The sequence below is a fragment of the Jatropha curcas genome, chromosome 4 (assembly GCF_041381405.1).
Source record: "Jatropha curcas cultivar XTBG-Jc1 chromosome 4, XTBG_Jcur_1.0, whole genome shotgun sequence".
Lineage (NCBI taxonomy): Eukaryota > Viridiplantae > Streptophyta > Magnoliopsida > Malpighiales > Euphorbiaceae > Jatropha > Jatropha curcas.
In genome coordinates, this window is record NC_143154.1 from 7,185,265 (window position 1) to 7,203,859 (window position 18,595).

At 38.7% G+C, this 18,595-nt stretch overlaps 1 long non-coding RNA gene across 1 annotated transcript; it reads left to right on the forward strand.

Moving 5' to 3' along the window:
* Positions 1 to 4,916: 4,916 nt before the first annotated feature.
* Positions 4,917 to 7,162, forward strand: LOC149496786 (uncharacterized). The gene is made up of 3 exons (XR_016320591.1): positions 4,917 to 5,194; positions 5,332 to 5,411; positions 6,924 to 7,162. It is a non-coding gene; the product is annotated as an uncharacterized LOC149496786 (long non-coding RNA).
* Positions 7,163 to 18,595: the final 11,433 nt, after the last annotated feature.

Genomic DNA, 18,595 nt, shown 5'->3' on the forward strand with positions numbered 1-18,595 from the left:
GGGCAGGCTACTGCGGGTCCTGCGGGGCCTAATCAGGGTGATTTGGTACAGCAGTTGGTAGCTGCATTGAGGCAGGCTGCGGGAGCTGTTCCCCAGGCTCCAGTCGCACCAGCCCCTGTTCCAGTTCATACCCCGGTAGAGAGACTGAGGAAGTATCGTGTTGAGGATTTTATGGGTCGGAGAGATGATGATCCTTCTGCAGCAGAATTTTGGCTCCAAGCTACAGAGAGGGTTTTGGACCAGATGCAGTGTACTCCTGCAGATAGATTGATTTGTGCTGTTTCCTTGCTAAAGGAAGAGGCTTACCTATGGTGGGAGTCTATGGTGAAGACAGCGAGAGCTGAGGATATTACTTGGGATTTCTTTCTCTATGCTTTTCGGGAGAAATATGTAGGGGAGTTATACACAGATCAGAGGATAGCAGAGTTCCTTGAGCTTAGGCAAGGACGGATGACTGTCTCCGAGTATGAGCGGGAGTTTCTGCGGTTGAGTAGGTATGCTTCTAAGTTGGTCCCTACTGAGGCAGATCGGTGTAAGTGGTTTCGGAAGGGGTTACTAGATGAGTATAGGATGCACTTGACATCCCAGCCCCACACTACATTAGCTGGTTTGGTGAAGGCTGCTACAGAGCTTGAGCTTATTCGGAATGAGAGACAGGCCAGAGGTCAGAGGATCCAGCAGAGCAGTCAGTATAAGAGATTTCAGAGTGCTACGTCTGGACAGACTTCAGGGGTCCAGTCTAGTAGCAAGAGATTTAGAGGCGGACCGCAGATGGGGGCCAGACCGGGCCAGACAGTTGGTCGGGGTATAGTTCCGAGATCAGCTCCTCCGGTTTCATCTGTTGCTAGTGGTGGAGGTGCTACATGGCCAGGTCTACCAATTTGCAGTCAGTGTGGCAGGAGGCATGTTGGGGTGTGTTGGGGAACTACTATGAGAGCTTGCTATAGATGTGGATCCACTGAGCATATAATTAGGGATTGTTCTATGACTGTGACTCGTCCAGCTCACCAGGTTGGGAGGCCAGCTTCCTATGTTCAGAGAGGCAGAGGGAGAGGCCGTAGTGAGGGATATGGTACTAGGAGTGAGAGACCTGTGTCTGAGACTGTGGAGAGACCAGAGGCTAGAGCACAGGCGAGAGCTTATGCCATTAGGACCAGGGAGCAGCGGGATGCGGCGGACGTCATTGCAGGTACCTTCTCTATCTTTAACACTTTTGTACTTGCTTTGATTGATCCGGGCTCCACGCATTCATACATATGCATACATGTGGGTAGACTGGGTAGTATGCATGCTGAGACATTAGAGCACAGCGTTGAGGTTACTAGCCCTTTGGGTCAGAGTGTAGTAGTTGATCGGGTGTATAGAGATTGCCCTGTAGTCATTCATGGGTATGTATTTTCGGGTGATTTGATAGAGTTGCCTTTTCGGGAGTACGATGTGATATTGGGTATGGATTGGTTGTCTAGACATGGGGTCATTGTTGATTGTAGATGTAAGAGGATTACAGTCCAGACTTCATCTGGTGAGGAGATTGTAGTTGTGGGTGAGAGGTCGGATTACCTCTCTAATGTTATTTCTGCTTCTACTGCGAGAAGACTTATCCAGCATGGTTGTGAGGCCTACTTAGCCTGTGTACTTGTTCCAGAGTCAGAAGCTCCTAGTGTCCATGATATACCCACAGTATGTGATTTTTCGGATGTGTTTCCAGAGGAGTTGCCTGGTTTACCTCCTGAGAGAGAGGTTGAGTTTGGTATTGAGGTTATGCCTGGTACTGCACCGATATCCATTGCTCCGTATCGGATGGCGCCTGCTGAATTGAAAGAGTTAAAGATTCAGATTCAGGAGTTGTTTGATAAGGGTTTTATTCGTCCTAGTGTATCTCCATGGGGTGCTCCAGTATTGTTTGTAAAGAAGAAGGATGGCTCACTTAGGTTGTGTATTGACTACAGACAACTTAACAAAGTTACTGTGAAGAATCGATATCCATTGCCTCGGATAGATGATTTGTTTGATCAGTTGAGAGGGGCTAGTGTATTCTCGAAGATAGATCTGAGATCAGGTTATCATCAGCTAAGGGTGAAGGGATTAGATGTACCTAAGACTGCTTTCAGGACACGCTACGGTCACTATGAGTTTTTAGTGATGCCATTTGGGTTGACTAATGCTCCAGCAGTGTTTATGGACCTGATGAACCGGATCTTCCATCCTTATTTGGATCAGTTCGTGGTGGGTTTTATTGATGATATTTTGGTGTACTCTCCGACTAGAGAGGATCATGATCATCACCTACGAACAGTTCTGCAGACCTTGAGAGACCGACAGTTGTATGCCAAGCTCAGTAAGTGTGAATTTTGGTTGACTGAGATTGCTTTCTTAGGGCATGTTGTTTCTGCAGAGGGTATTCGGGTGGACCCGAAGAAGATTGAGGCAGTGCTTGATTGGAAGCCACCTACTAATGTCACAGAGATTCGCAGTTTCTTAGGTTTGGCTGGATATTACAGGAGGTTTGTCAAGGGGTTTTCTCTTATTCCAGCCCCTTTGACTAGACTTCTCCGTAAGGATGTCCGTTTTGAGTGGACTGATAGATGCCAGAGTAGCTTTGAGAAGCTTAAGGCGATGCTTACTGAGGCTCCAATTTTGACACAGCCAGCTCCAGGCAGACCATATGATGTTTATAGTGATGCTTCGCATAATGGTTTGGGTTGTGTGCTTATGCAGGAGGGCAAGGTGATTGCTTATGCTTCCCGGCAGCTGAAGCCACATGAAAAGAACTACCCTACCCATGATTTGGAGTTAGCAGCTATTCTGTTTGCCTTGAAGATTTGGAGACATTACTTATATGGTGAGAAATGCCACTTGTATACGGATCATAAGAGCCTTAAGTATTTGCTTACACAGAGAGAGCTTAACCTGAGGCAGCGCAGATGGTTAGAGCTACTTAAGGACTATGAGTTCACTATTGATTACCACCCGGGTAGAGCTAATGTAGTGGCAGATGCACTCAGTAGAAAGGCATTAGTTGCTCTTCGTGCTATGAATGCACACTTAACTGTGACTAAAGATGGTGCTCTTGTAGCAGAGCTTATGGTGAAACCTAGCCTACTGCAGCAGATTAGAGATGCACAGCAGGGTGATGAGACTATTGCCTTGTGGAAAGGCCTAGTCAGAGAGGGTAAGAAGAAGGGATTTGAGATTAGAGAGGACTGCTTGTACTTTGAGGATCGGATTTGTGTGCCTAAAATTTCAGAGTTGAGAAAGAGTATCTTAAAGGAAGCTCATAGTAGTCCCTATGCTATGCATCCTGGCAGTAATAAGATGTATCATGATTTGAAATCACAGTATTGGTGGCCGGCGATGAAGAGGGATATCACAGATTATGTGTCGAGGTGTTTGACATGCCAGCAAGTGAAAGCAGAGCATCAGTTTCCTTCTGGTTTGTTACACCCTACTTCTATTCCAGAGTGGAAATGGGATAAAGTTACTATGGATTTTGTGACTGGATTGCCTTTAACTCCTAAAAAGAAAGATGCTATATGGGTAATAGTTGACAGGCTAACTAAGTCGGCACACTTTCTTCCTGTTAGGACTGACTTCACCATGGAGCAGTATGCAGAGCTTTATATAGATGAGATAGTGAGATTACATGGGGTTCCTTCTTCCATCATTTCAGATAGAGATCCGAGATTTACTTCTAGATTTTGGAAGAAGCTACATGAGGCTTTGGGTACTAAACTGCATTTCAGCACAGCTTTTCATCCTCAGACTGATGGTCAGTCAGAGCGGGTTATTCAGATTTTGGAGGATATGTTAAGAGCTTGTGCTATTGAGTTGGAAGGCAGTTGGGAGAAGTACATTCGACTTACTGAATTTGCCTACAATAACAGTTATCAGTCGAGCATTCAGATGGCTCCCTTCGAAGCACTATATGGCAGGAGATGTAGGACTCCACTGTGTTGGTCGGAATTGAGTGAGGGTAAGATTATAGGTCCAGATTTGATTCGAGACACAGAGGATAAGGTCAGAATTATCAGAGATAGATTGAAAACAGCTTCAGATCGTCAGAAATCTTATGCGGATTTGAAGAGGAAAGATATAGAGTATGCAGTGGGAGATAAGGTTTTCCTTAAGGTATCTCCGTGGAAAAAGATATTGAGATTTGGAAGAAAGGGTAAGCTTAGTCCTAGGTTCATTGGTCCATATGAGATCATTGAGCGTGTGGGTCCATTAGCCTATAGACTAGCTTTACCACTAGACCTGGATAGGATACATAATGTTTTCCACGTGTCTATGTTGAGGAGGTATCGGTCCGACCCATCACATGTGATACCAGTTGATTCTGTTACCATAGAGCCAGATTTGACTTATGAGGAAGAACCAGTGAGGATACTTGCGAGGGAAATCAAGGAACTAAGGAATAAGAGAATTCCTTTCGTAAAGGTCCTTTGGAGAAACCATAAGACCGAGGAAGCTACATGGGAAAGTGAAGATATTATGAGACAACAGCATCCTCAGTTATTTACACCAGGTAAATTCGAGGACGAATTTCTTTTAAGGGGGGGAGAACTGTAACAGACTGATTTTTTTTAGTGTCGGTAATAGTGATTTACCGGTCTGTGAATAGTACCATCGGTCCGGAACTTGGTATTATTTTAGTCCGGAAAAATTACTATGCATAGTTAATATTTTATTTACTATTTTTGGAGCATGTTTGCATGATTTAGGTGGGTAGAAAATATTTAATGAATATTTTTGGAGAGTTTATGTATTGAATGCATAATATTTCTAGTGTGGTATATTAAGAAATAAATGAGGAATTATTTTAGTGGAGTTAATTTAATTAATTGGTGGAGTTAAATAAGAAGTAGAAGAGAATTATTTGAGGAATATTTAGAGCCATTGGATGAGATTACTTAGGACTTTATCTTAGCCACACATTTGCATGATTTTAGGAAGTCAAATTTGACTTTGGCACTTAAAGTAAACACCACAACACTTATTTCTTTCTTCTCTTCTCCTTATCCACGCCATCTCCATCTTCTTCCTCTTTCTTTCATTTCTTCATTTTCTTACCTCCAAATTTACCACCAAACTACCTAATTAAATCATAGATTAGTACTTAATTCTTAAGAATTAAGAAGTAGAAGTTGAGTTTGGTGATTAAAACCAAAGAGAAGTGAAGTTACCATTGAAGCAAGTAAGTTGTGGTTTTTGAGTTTTGTGAATTGTTAAGTAAAATTCATGGTTTAGACATGTTATTGATGCATTAAATCATGCTCCAACTATTTCTTTTGTTAAGTTTTGCTTGTAATGTTGATTTTTCATGCTTTGAAGAGGTTGGAGAACCATCCTCAAAGGGGAAAGAGAAAGCCAAGGAGTAAGGCTTTCCAAGCTTTTTCAAGCTTGTTAATAAGGTTAGTGCAATCATAATTTCACTTGTTTAAGTTGTTTTTACATGGTTAGGGTTTTGAATATATTTTGGGAACTTTGTATGTTTTGTTGAAATTGCTGAATTTTAATGTGAGATGTGTTCTGCCGTGGGATTGGAACTCATTTTTGACCCCTTTATACTTCCCATTTGTTTCTGACTTCTTCATGAAAGTTGTAGCTCTATTTCTCAGCTTTCCAAAACATATTCTTATGTCCAATTTCAATACTTGTAGCTCAACTTATGAGTGAAATACCAAAACTGGTTCTGTTATGGTGTCTTCCCTGTATATCCGAAATGATTGTCCATTTTGACCACTCAAATGGCAAACTAACGTTTTATGTTCTTCATAAAAGTTATAGATTTACTTCTTATCTTTCCAACCCATCCTCTTGTGTCCAAATTGGAGATACATAGCTCAATTTATGGCTCAAACACCCAAACTGACTCTGTTGTGTCGAGCCACATGCATTACTAAATTGAGTGCCCATTTTGACCACTATAATGATAAGATTAGGTTCTGAGTTCTTCATAAACGTTGTTTCCCTGTGTCTTGAGAATTCTCTCGTTTTGGATTGGTTTCATTTGAGTGTTTGGTGAAGTAGGAATTCAAGAAACATTGGACTTGGTTCTGCTGAATCAGGTCTGATCTGTTGGTCTGTGTTCTGAGCTTTTGTTTGCTATCTTACTCTGTGATCTGGGCTGTGGTCCCTTCTGAAAATTTGTAGCATTTTGTCTTATCTTTCTAATGAATCTGATTTCATGCAATTTGAAGACCCATAACTCAATTTATGTGTTAAAAACCCAGCAGAGGTCAAGTTTATGGAAATGCTGAAAAGTTCTTGATTTATGTACTTTTCTACTATATTAAGTATATATACATTTATAGTGTTTTGAGTAAAACTTTTGAACTGCTGAGTACTAAATGAAGAGGTTTTGAGTTATAATTATTGCTTTTGTGAAAGAATGTTTTTGATTTGGGCTCTACTATGCATGATTGAAACGTGGTATGATGAGATGGATTTTCTTATTGTGAAGCTATGATCATATGCTAGGGTTATCAGCCCTTATAAATAGGCGGACGCGCTTATTTTGTTAAGGGGTGGTGCTTTCATAGGCCACGGTGGTGCTTTCATAGGCCACGACTGTGTGATGGGGGTGGTGCTTTCATAGGCCACGGTGGTGCTTTCATAGGCCATGAGTATGTAATGGGGGTGGCGCTAATATAGGCCACGATCAAATCTGCTTATGTTCATTCTGCATGAGTATGAGCCTTAACGAAAAATGAAATTTTGTTGTTGCTATAAAAGAATGAAGACATATTTGTATTTATAATCTTCTCATTTCTTTCAAAGTATTTGAATTAAATGAATGCAATTTCGGTATTTATATAGTTGAGTAATTTAAGTTTTGCCTTGGCTTTTATTGTTAATTTAATTGTTGGTTATTTAGCACCACTGAGTCTTCCACTCAGCGCGTTGATTTTTATCACGCGCAGGTTAAGAGCGGAGGGTGTTCTTAAAGACCAGAGGACAAGCATCAGAGTAGAGATCACATTTTGGGTAGGATATTTTGTAAATGGTGATTTTTGGCATGTATGTAAAGATTGTATTATGGAGGTTGTATATAATAAGTTTATAATGTATTAAGAGTTATGATTATTGAAGGAAATAACATCTTATTATATTTTTGGTGTATGATGATTATATATTCCTTGAAAAGAATGTGTTTAGACTATGATGCGCATGTTGATGGATATTTAGAAGTGCTTGTGGTATGTTATGTTGAATTGGAGTTTTGGGGTTTGGAGAAAATTGGAAATGTGTATATTTTCTTTGTGTGGCAAGTTAAGTTTTAGGGGAAACTCTTGCGAAATTTTCGTAGGAATTTCCTTAAATATTATTTTCGTTAACAAAAAAAAAAGAAAAAAAAAAACAAAACAAAACGTTAATTACTTGCCTCCTTATGAAAATTTAACCACTTCTAATTTGTGATCTAGCTTTAATAAAAGACGGTGCTCCGGCACCGATTGTGGCATCCGCCGTCTGGTTCTCCGGGATTGGCCGGTGGGTGGTACACAACCAACTTTAACTCTTCCATTAATCTGCGCAACCATAGAAGTTCCCAGATTCCCTGTGCCATAGCTCTATATTCAGCTTCTGCACTGGACCTTGCAACAACAACCTGCTTCTTGCTTCTCCATGTGACCAGGTTTCCTCCAACAAAAACATAATAACCTGAGGTTGATCTCCTGTCATGAAGGAAACCAGCCCAATCCGCATCTGTACAGCCTGTTATTTTTAGATGGCCATGTTTAGAAAATAAAAGTCCTCTACCTGGAGCTAATTTTAAATATCTTAGAATCCGATGCACTACTCCTAAGTGAGACTCCCAAGGGTGATGCATGTACTAACTCACTAAACTTACAACATAGGCAATATCTAGTCTAGTATGGGCAAGGTAAATCAATCTCCCGAACAATCTCTGATATTTGCCGACATCAACTAAACTTCCCACTCTAGTTTGAAGCTTATAATTGGCTTCAATAGGTGATTCTGCAGGTTTACATCCCAACATACCAGTTTCTTTAAGGAGATCAAGGATGAACTTTCTCTGAGAAATAAAAATTCCTTTTTCTGACATAGCAACTTCTATCCCAAGGAAATATCTCAACTTTTGTAAATCCTTAATCTCAAACTCCCTAGCTAACAAATTTCTCAAGTGAGTCATTTCTTCTTCATTATTTCCAATCATCACTATATCATCAACATAAACAATAAGCAATATGATCTTCCCTTCATAATGTTTCATGAACAAAGTATGATCAGCATCGCTCTGAATATACCCAAAAGAAAGCATAGCTTTACTGAACCTTTCGACCCATGCTCTTGGTGATTATTTCAACCCATATAATGACTTCTTCAGCTTGCAAACTTTTCCTCTAGTTTTGTCATCATCAAATCCAGGACGAATCTCCATATACACCTCTTCTTTCAAATCACTATATAGAAAAGCATATTTAACATCAAATTGATGTAACTCCTAGTCAAGATTGACTGCACAAGACAATAAAATTCTGATTGTGTTCATCTTGGCTACAGGGGCAAATGTTTCCTGATAATCAACTCCATGGGTCTAACTGAATCCTCTGGCTACCAATCTAGCCTTGTACCTCTCAATATTGAACCATCTGCCCTATGTTTAACTGTGAACACCCATTTACATCCAACTAGCTTCTTTCCTAGTGGAGGAGTTACAAGTTCCCATGTCTCGTTTTTTGCCAAAGCTCTCATCTCCTTAACCATTGCAGCCTTCCATTTTGAGTCCTGTAATGCCTCTTGCCAATCCTGCGGTATAGAAACAGAAGAAACAGACAAAACAAAGGCTCTATAGAAAGGGGACAGAGCATTATAGGAGATAAAATGGGAGATGGGATGTTTAGTGCATGTTCTAACTCCTTTTCTGAGAGCAATACGAATATTAAGGTCATTGTCAGAAGGACTGGAATCAAGATTAGTATCAGAATCAATAGGAATTAAAGAAGACTCACCAAGGTCTTGTTCTTTTGTATCTTCAGGGACTGAAATTGGAGAGGACGGTTGATTAGAGGTCTCACGCTCCATGGTTGTATCTATATTAATCAGTCATGTGTAGGTTTTCAAATCAGGTCTATCCAATCTTCCTAGAGATTTTGGTGGTTTCTCTTTCTTATTATCTATGTCTACAGGAATCTTCCCCTGGAAAGAAATGTCATCCATCAGCTCTTCCATCTGATATTTCTCCCCCTGAAGAGGTGACTAGGAAGGAAAATAAGATTCAAACTCCCGAAAGGTAACATCCATACTCACAAAGTATTTCCCAAAAGAAGGATGATAACACTTGTATCCTTTTTGAGTAGTAGAGTAACCAACAAACACACACTTTAAGGCTCTAAGATCTAATTTGCTTAAACCATTTTGATGAACAAATCAAACACAACCAAAGACTTTAGGAGGTACAATATAAGAGTTTTTTCCTTGAAGAACCTCTAATGGAGTTTTAAAATTTAAAGTACGAAAAGGCATATGATTGATAAGGTAAGCAGCAGTCAAAATAGCATCCCCTAATATGGTTTGGGAAGATTCATAGTGAACATAAGGGACCTAGCTACTTCCAGTAAATGCCTATTTTTCCTTTCCACTACTCTATTTTGAGCACTAGTATTGACACAACTAGTCTGATGTATAATACCATTAGAATCTAAATAGGTACAAAAAACTGCATTCATGTATTCAGCACCATTATCAGTTCTTACGATTTTAACATGCGCATCAAACTAAGTACAAATCATTTTATGGAAGTTCTGAAAACACGAAAAAATTCATTTTTTTCATCAAATAAACCCAAGTCCATCTAGTACAACAATCAATAAAAGGTCACAAACCATCTATAACCAGAAAGAGAGACAGTTTTAGTAGGAGCCCAAACATCAGAATGAATAGTAGCAAAAGGAATCAAATTCTTATTATTAATTGGAGAATAAGAATGCCTGGTGTGTTTGGCAAGTTCACAAGCATCACATACTAATGAATTAAAATCACATTTAGCAAACAAAGTGGAAATAAACGTCCTAAAACAGAAAAAGAGGATGTCCTAATCTCTTATGTCATTGAATAACTTCACGGGAAGGATTTCTAGAAGTTCCTAACAAAGCTTGACTGGTACCCAAATTTGAAAAATGACAAACGCCATCCAACAGATACAATCCATTACGCAAGCTACCATTGCCAATCGTTCTCCCCGTATTCAGTTCCTGAAATATACAATGAGTAGGTTAAAAAGCTACTTTGCGATTAAGTGCTTTTGTGATTAAGCTAACAGATACCATATTAATAGGAAATCTAGGAACATGAAGAACAGGGGAGAGTTTAATATTGGAAGTACAGTCAATAGAACCTATGCCAGCAATTGGTACTAAGGAGCCATCCGCAATGCGAATTTTAACTGTGCCTTGACACTTAGAATATGTGAGGAAATGCTTTATAGAGCCTGTTGTATGTTTATTTGCTCCTGAATCTATAACCCAAGAGGGTTTTGCAATTTCTGCAAGAAAGGTAAGGAAAGCATTACCTGAATTAACAAAATTAGAGGCTGCAGTCTGAGTTGAGGACGAATCAAGCTGTGACAACAATCGTTTCAGGGACTGAATCTCCTTATCCGAAAAGCTTCCAGCAGTAGATGGTTCCTCAGATAAAGCTTCATTATTAGATATGTGTGCATGTGGTCTAAAAGAACTGACCCACTTTCCTCCACGCCGTTTAGTTGGGCGTCCATGTAATTTCCAGCAGAACTCCTTAGTGTGCCTGTTCTTACCACAATAGTCACAAAATAATTGATCTCTATCTGAAGTACTGCTCTTTGTAGCCTGGATATGTTCTCTTGTAGAATTAGCAATCAACCCTGCTTTATCAATGGTAGATCTGTGAACCATAGCGTTCCTCCTAGTCTCCTCTTACTGTACAAATGAGTATGCTTGTCGTAAGGATGGAAAAGGATCTCGTCCAAGAACTTGGACTTGAATCTAATCATACTCGTTATTTAGGCCAGCCAGAAAATCATACACATGTTCTACTTCAATCAACTTCTGAGCTTGAGTTGCATCATTAGTACATCTTGATTGAAAGTCTTGATAATAATCCAGTTCCTGCCATAACCCACTAAGTTCAGCAAAATACTGAGCAATAGTCAGATCTCCCTGCTTGGTTTCATGAACTTTCTATCGCAATTCATACCTTTGAGCACAGTTTCTAGTTTGTGAATACGTCTGTGAAGCAGCATCCCATATCTTCTTAGTTGTATCAAGAAGCAAATATCCTCGGGAAATAGTTGGCTGCATGGAATTTACTAACCAAGACATAATGAGAGAATTCTAGGATTTTCACTTGTTAAAGGCCGTATCTGTGGAAACTAGTTTAGTTGCTCCACCATCAAGGTATCCCTGCAAACCTCTAGTTTCAATGAATAATAAACAAGACCGAGACCAAGCTAGGTAGTTTGTTCCATCTAACTTCACCGGACTAATCTGAAGTGAGGGGCTTTCTTAGTGAAACACCATATCTACCTTCTTTCCATCAACCATATCTTGAAAAAAATCTAAACTACAGTAGTGGTAAAAAAGGCAACATCGGTAAAAGGCAATAGCAATGGTGGAAAGGAAAAAATTCCAAAAAGGCAAAACTGGTGCTGAAGAACCAGTAGGTCTGAGTCGCCACACCGAGTCGAGGTCGCCGGAACAAGAATCGTCGACGGAGCTCGCCGAAAATAGCAGCACTCGTCGACGCGTGAAGAACAGTCAGAATCTTCCAGAGGCGCGTTTACACACGCGCGTGGTCGGACGGCGAAGCGATTTGGACAGAGTGCTAATCGGCGGTCATTCTTCCTTCTGAGATGGGCAGTGAAGACCAACTCCCACTTCTGGCGGTGCTGTGTATCTTAGACCACTTTGCAAACTGAAACCTTTGCCAAAAAATTCACGGCAATGGCTCTGATACCATGTAGAAATTAAAGGAAAGAATATGTTTTATTTCTTTCAATTGTTATATTTTTCAACCTCTACCCCACTATATATATAAAAAAAATTGTTCCAATATAAGAAGTAATCTAAATAGGAATAAACCTAAACTAGGAAACACAATCTTTACACTAATTAGGAATAAACCTAAACTAGGAAATACAATATTTACTTTAATTATGAAGATTTCAACATATAGCTTTATGTATTAAAACTTGTTTATGTTTATTTGTTAATGAACTCTGCAGTTGTGGGAATAAAAGCAATAAACTGATGAGGGTGTTTAATTAATCATTTACAAAAATGCTTGAATCTGTTAGTCCATATTATGAATGTATTGTATTATATTTGGGCTCGAGCTATAAATTGTTTAAGATGTTAAATTTAGGCCAGACGATAACAAAATCATGAGATATATGATAAATGGCAATATGGGCTAAATGTCTGAAACAGACATTGATATAGTTAAGTTTCGTAGTTTAAGCTTACTACGGGCCTCGGGGGCTTTAAGTTTACTTGGGCCCTAGTGCCGGTCTGGCCCATGAAAACGGGTCATGACACTTTGCTAAGAAGCTTGAGGAGAAGAGGAGGAAGAAGAGGGAGTGCAAAGCTACTACTCAGGCAAGGAAGAAAGGAGATGGACTTGTGCTTAGAGATGAAGATGAAGAAAATGTGGAAACACCTCCACCTCCGAGCAAGGCCATTCCCTCTTTTGTTCCTCCTGCTGACCCAGTCACTCTGGAGCATACTGAACTTTTTGAATTAGGGATGACTCCAGATGATGTTATTAACACCTCTACTTTGATTACTCCTCCTTTAGAAATTGAAGTTGTTCATTTTTCTACTGAAGATGACACTCCTTTTGCTAGAAGGAAAAAAAGGTCCAGAGCAGATACTTCTAAAAACTTTGCTCAGTCAAATGCTGCTCGGCCAGATGTAGAAGGATACATTAAGGTTGTTCATGGAGCCTCGACATCTTGTTCTCAGAGTCCAGTAAGTAGGGATCTGGCCTAATTATCACTCCTTTCATAAGACTAGAATTATGTAGATTCTATAGAGGAGAGTGTTATCTTTGATAACATGAATTGTAGCCCTTTTTCTGTAGGTATTATACTGTTGTTGTGCTTTGTACTATGTTAAGGTCTTCTTTGTTGCTCACTTTCTTTTTGTGCGCAACAGCTTGTTCATCAAGTTGTTGTTATGAGAAAAAGAGTTCATAATCTTTGCAATCATTATGCAAAACTTGAAGTATCCAAGAATGAAGCTATCCAGCTAGCAGAGACTGTTAAGGAGATGATGGATAAAAGTGCTACAACTCATAACAAAGAGATGTGTGCTTTAAAAGAGCAACTGAACCTCCTTAATGATGAATACAAGAAGGTGATAGATAAGGCTTTGATTACTACCTCGTGAAATATTCAACTGAAAAATGACTTGGCCCCTGCATAGAAAGAAGCGGATGACGCCATGAATAATTTGGTGGACAGTCTTGATGGTTTCCAAGTCGTTTATGCTCTTCAAGCTCCCTACCCTAGTGATAATTTTGATTTTATCTCTAACATTCCTGTCATTGCTCCTCCAGAAGATCTCTAATGTCATCCCTCTTAACAAATTGATGAACAAGGTGATTAAGATCAAGTAAATGATCCAGCCAATTGTAATGATCCCTCATGTTAAGGTTTCTTTTTCTTCTTCTTCTTTTTTGTTGTATGTACATACCTTTGAAATGGAAATTCTTGTGTTTTTTGTTTAGCCTTGAATATTGAGTTCTCTAACTCATTTCTATCCTCAGCTTTCTTAGGCTCACAATATGTTAATGTGCGCATTATTTGTAGAGTAGTTTTTTATTTTGCTCTGTGTTTTTTCTTTATACTTATTCGGGAAAAGTCAGGAAAAATCTATTTGTTAGGATTATCCTATTCCCTTAGCTCTCCTGAGCTACCCTTTGTACACCCATTTTCTAAGATCCTAACACTTAAGTGAAAAAACCTGCTTTCGCTCTAATTCCTCTTGTTCATACATTGTATTTTCGCAAATTTTCTATGGTTCCATGTTCGGGACAGTTCTTTTCCATTGACTGTTTTCATTCTATAGGTGCTCAGACTTTTTTATATTATTTCATATGGACCTTCCCAGTTTGGTCCTAGTTTGCTCACCCCAGTAGATCCTCTTATGATCTATGTCTTTTTAAGAACTAAGTCTCCCATTTGAAAGCTTCTAGCTTTCACTCTTTTGTTATAGAATTTTATCATCTGCATTTTACATGCTTCGGCTCGGATATTTGCTTGATCTCTTCGTTCTTCCAGTAGATCCAAGGTAATTCTCATTTGTTCATCATTTTTTGTTGTATTGTAGTGCATATTTCTCACATTGGATGTTCCAATATCTATTGGGATGACATATTCTGTTCCATAGACTAAAGAAAAAGGAGTTTCCCCTGTAGACTTTCTTAGAGTTATTCGGTATATGCCTACAGCACATTGTTTAACTCACTCACCCAATTTGCTTTTTCTTTGTCAAACCTTTTCTTTAATCCCTACAAAAGAATTCGATTAGTAACCTCTGTTAACCCATTCATTTGTGGGTGATCTATTAATGTGAAGTGCAATTTGATCTTCCAGTTAGAACAAAAATTGTGAAAGTGTAGTGAGTCAAACTGTTTTCCATTGTCCGTGACTATGTTGTTCGGTATTCCATATTGAAAGATTATATCATTTTGGAAAGAAAGATATTACTTTGCTTGGTGTTATTGTAGAAAACGACTCTGCTTCTATTCATTTTGTAAAGTGATCCACTGCTACAACCACAAATTTCTTCTACCTAACTGTCTGACGAAATGGACCAAAGATATCAATTACCCATTGTGCAAATGGCCATGCTCCTCTCAAAGGCTATAGTTGCATCATAGGTTGTTGAGGTACTTTGCTATACTTCTGACATTATTAACATGTTCTGACTTTGTGCTTTACATCTTTCTTCATGGTTTGCCAATAATAGCCCTGCAAAGTAATTTTTCTAATAAGCGCATCTGCTCCCTCGTATGCTCCATATAATCCTTCATGTGCCTTCTTGATAGCATATTTAGTTTCTTCTTCATTCAGTCATTTTGTCCATGGATGAGCTTTTGATCTCCTATAAAATATTGAATGTTGATAAGCATAATTTATTTCTTTTCTTGCGATTTTAACTGCTTCTTTTTTATCTTCAGGAAGAATTCTTTGATCCAAATACTCCACAAATGATTTCATCCATCCTTATAGTTGTTCCCCCATAAAAATGGGTTTTTGGTCAACGCTCACCTACTGTTGAATTTCCAAAGGTATTGCGCTGTTCATCCATTAAATTTTTTATGCTGCCATTTTTGCTCAATTGTCTGCTTCAGCATTCTTTGCTCGAGGAATTTACTGTATTTCCCAACCTTTTATTTGTGATAATAGTTGAATCGCCAGAGCTTTATATTTTATGAGAATTTGTTCTTTGACCTCGAACTTTTCTGCCAATTGATTGACCACTAATTGGGAGTCAGAATAAATTGACAGTTGCTCAGGTCTTACCTCTTGTACTAATTTGGTGCCTGTTATTAGTGCTTCATATTCAACAACATTGTTAGTTACTCCAAAGTTTAGTTGTACTGCATACTGAAGTTTGACCTTGTTACATCCTTGCAATATGATCCCTGCTCCTACTCTTGCTTGATTTGATGCTCCATCTGTAAACAATTGCCATTATCATTTTTATGTGACTTGTTGCTCGTCTTTTGCTGGGCATCTTGTTAATTCTAAAATGAAGTCCAAAAGTGCTTGTGCCTTTAAAGTTGCTCAGGGTACATATTGGATGTCAAATTCTCCAACTCTTATAGACCACTATATCATTCGCCTTGACGTTTGTACTCTGTGTAATACCTTTTTCAGTGGATAATTAGTCCGAACATAAATTGTGTGTGCTTGCAATTTGCCATTTGGCTTAGGAACAAGAACAACATTAGCAAGTCAAGTTGGATATACTACTTCTCGAACAAATCCTACTTTAATTAATTTATCCACCTCTGTAGCTATTATTTTTTGCTGCTCGAGTGCATGATTTCTCATCTTTTGTTCTATTGGGTTTGATATTAGGATCAATACTGAGCTTATGATTCATTACAGTTGGATTAATTCATGTTATATCACTAGTCTGCCATGCAAAATCATTCTTATGATTTTTTAAAACTGACAAGAGATTTTGTAATATTACCCCAGTGGTGCTCGTCCCCGCTTTTACTTTCTTTCCTTCTTCTACTTCTATTTGAACTGGAGTTGTTTTAGGTTTTGGATTCAACTCTATTCAATCCTGCGGAATATCAAAGGGTTCTGCACCTTCTTCTGCCTGTTGCCCCTTCTCCTCCTGCTTTAATTAATTTATCCACCTTTGCAGCTATTATTTTTTGCTGCTTGAGTGCATGATTTCTCTTCTTTTGTTTTATGGGTTTGATATTAGGATTAATAATGAGCTTATGATTCATTACAGTTGGATTAATTCCTGTTATATCGCTAGTTAGCCATGCAAAGTCATTCTTATGATTTATTAAAACTAAAAAGAGATTTTGTAATATTACCCCAGTGGTGCTTGTCCTCAATTTTACTTTCTTTCCTTCTTCTATTTCTATTTGAACTAGAGTTGTTTTAGGTTCTAGATTCAGCTCTGTTCGATCCCGCGGAATGTCAAAGGGTTCTGCACCTTCTTTTGCCTGTTGCCCCTTCTCCTCTTATTGTTTTGTAATTAAGGTAGGCAATGAATGGTGCGAGCATTTATCATTAACAACAACTTTATCATTAATAAGAAACTTTAAGGTTAGAAATTAATTGATGTATAAGCATTTAAATCATATAACAAATGCCGACCAATGACAGCATTGTATGGGAACGAAATGTCCACCACCACAAATTCTGCTTGGAAATTTATCGTATGCTCCTCATCGCCCAATTCCATTAAAACTTCAATGGATCCTTCAACTTGAACTTGTTTTCCTGCAACTCCCACTAAAGGTGTACGAACAGACTTTAGTTTGTTAATATTTAATTCTAAAGCTTTGAAAACATCAAAAGTTAGTAAATTCACAACATTGCTATCATCCCCTAATATGTGTTTAAATTTATAATTTTCAATGATTCCCTATACAACCAAAGCATCTACATGTGGATGTTGTACCCGAGCACCATCTTCTTTTGTGAAAATGATCGAGGGTTGTTTAGTTGGAATCTTTTCAAAGATTGAATAGATTTCTCTCACGTGCCACTTCCTTGCTGTGTTACTATCTCCACCCATTGGACCACCAAAGATCATATTGATCACTCCCACTATTTCCTTTCTTGCTGATGATTTCTGCTCTTTCTTTTCTCTAGTGGGATTTTTTATTTATCCCGGCACAAAATTCTTAAGCACACCACGTTATATTAGTTTCTCAATTTCTTTCTTCAATTCCCAACAATGCTCAATATCGTGTCCCACTTCTCTGTGGAAATCACAATATTTGCTCTTATCTCTGTATGCAGAAGATTCCCCCCTCGTTTTCCTTGGGTAGGTAATGTAAATTGCTTCGTCATGCCTTTAAATCCCATCAAGGATATAATTTTGGCTTCTTGTTAGCGGTGTTAACTGCCGCTCCTCAACATCCCTCGCTCGGGAATATGGAGTTCTAGAAGCATAGTTGGCCTGAGCAAGATGTGGTCTGTTGTACCGCAGAGGTAAACTCCTTTTGCTAGAGTCTTCTTTCTTTTTTTCTTGTGGAATTTTAGTTTACAATTGTTGCTGCTTCCAGGCTTCATCTAGTCGAGCATAATTATTTCCTCAGGACATGAGTTCTGCAAAAGAAAGCGGTGGATCAATATTAATTGAATCAAATAACTTTTCATACTTATAGTTCTTTCTCATTGCACTGATCACTACTTCTGCATTCAAATCTTTAATTTGCATGGTTAATTTTTAAAATTTATTAAGATATCCTTTAAGTGATTCGCCCTCATTCCTCTTTAAATTGATAAGGTCAGAGGAAATCTTTTTGCTCGATATGCACGTGATAAATTATGCTTTGAAAGTTGAAGCTAGTTAAGTAAAGGATGAGATTGACCCTGTCTTAAGCATCTGATACCATTCCTGTGTTGGGCCTTTCAAAGTTGCTGGGAATGCTTGGCACAACAAAGCATTCGTAGTTGTCTAGATGTGCATCATTATTCTGAAGTTAGCAAGATGACTCTTGGGATCCGTTGTTCCATCATATATTTGGGAGTTGGGCATCTTAAATTTGGATGGGAAATACACAGCCAACACTCCAGGTGATAACGGGGAATCATTTGTAAGCCCGTAGTCACAGTTATCTCCAACTACTCCGTATTCCTTTAAGATTTCTTTAATTCTTGTTCAGAAGCTCTCATCATTCGTCCTTTTAGACATGTTCCCTGCACTCCAACTATGAGTAGCATCCGTCTTCCAAGAGGATTCAGTTTCTTCTAAAAGATTTATGTGCTTTTCCTTTTCCTCCAGAATAACTCTCTTTCCCTTTCGAAGAGAATAGTTATGTCGTTGGGAAGGCTACGGAGGAGGTTGGGAGTGCATGAACCCTTTTAGGATGGATGCAAAGTTGT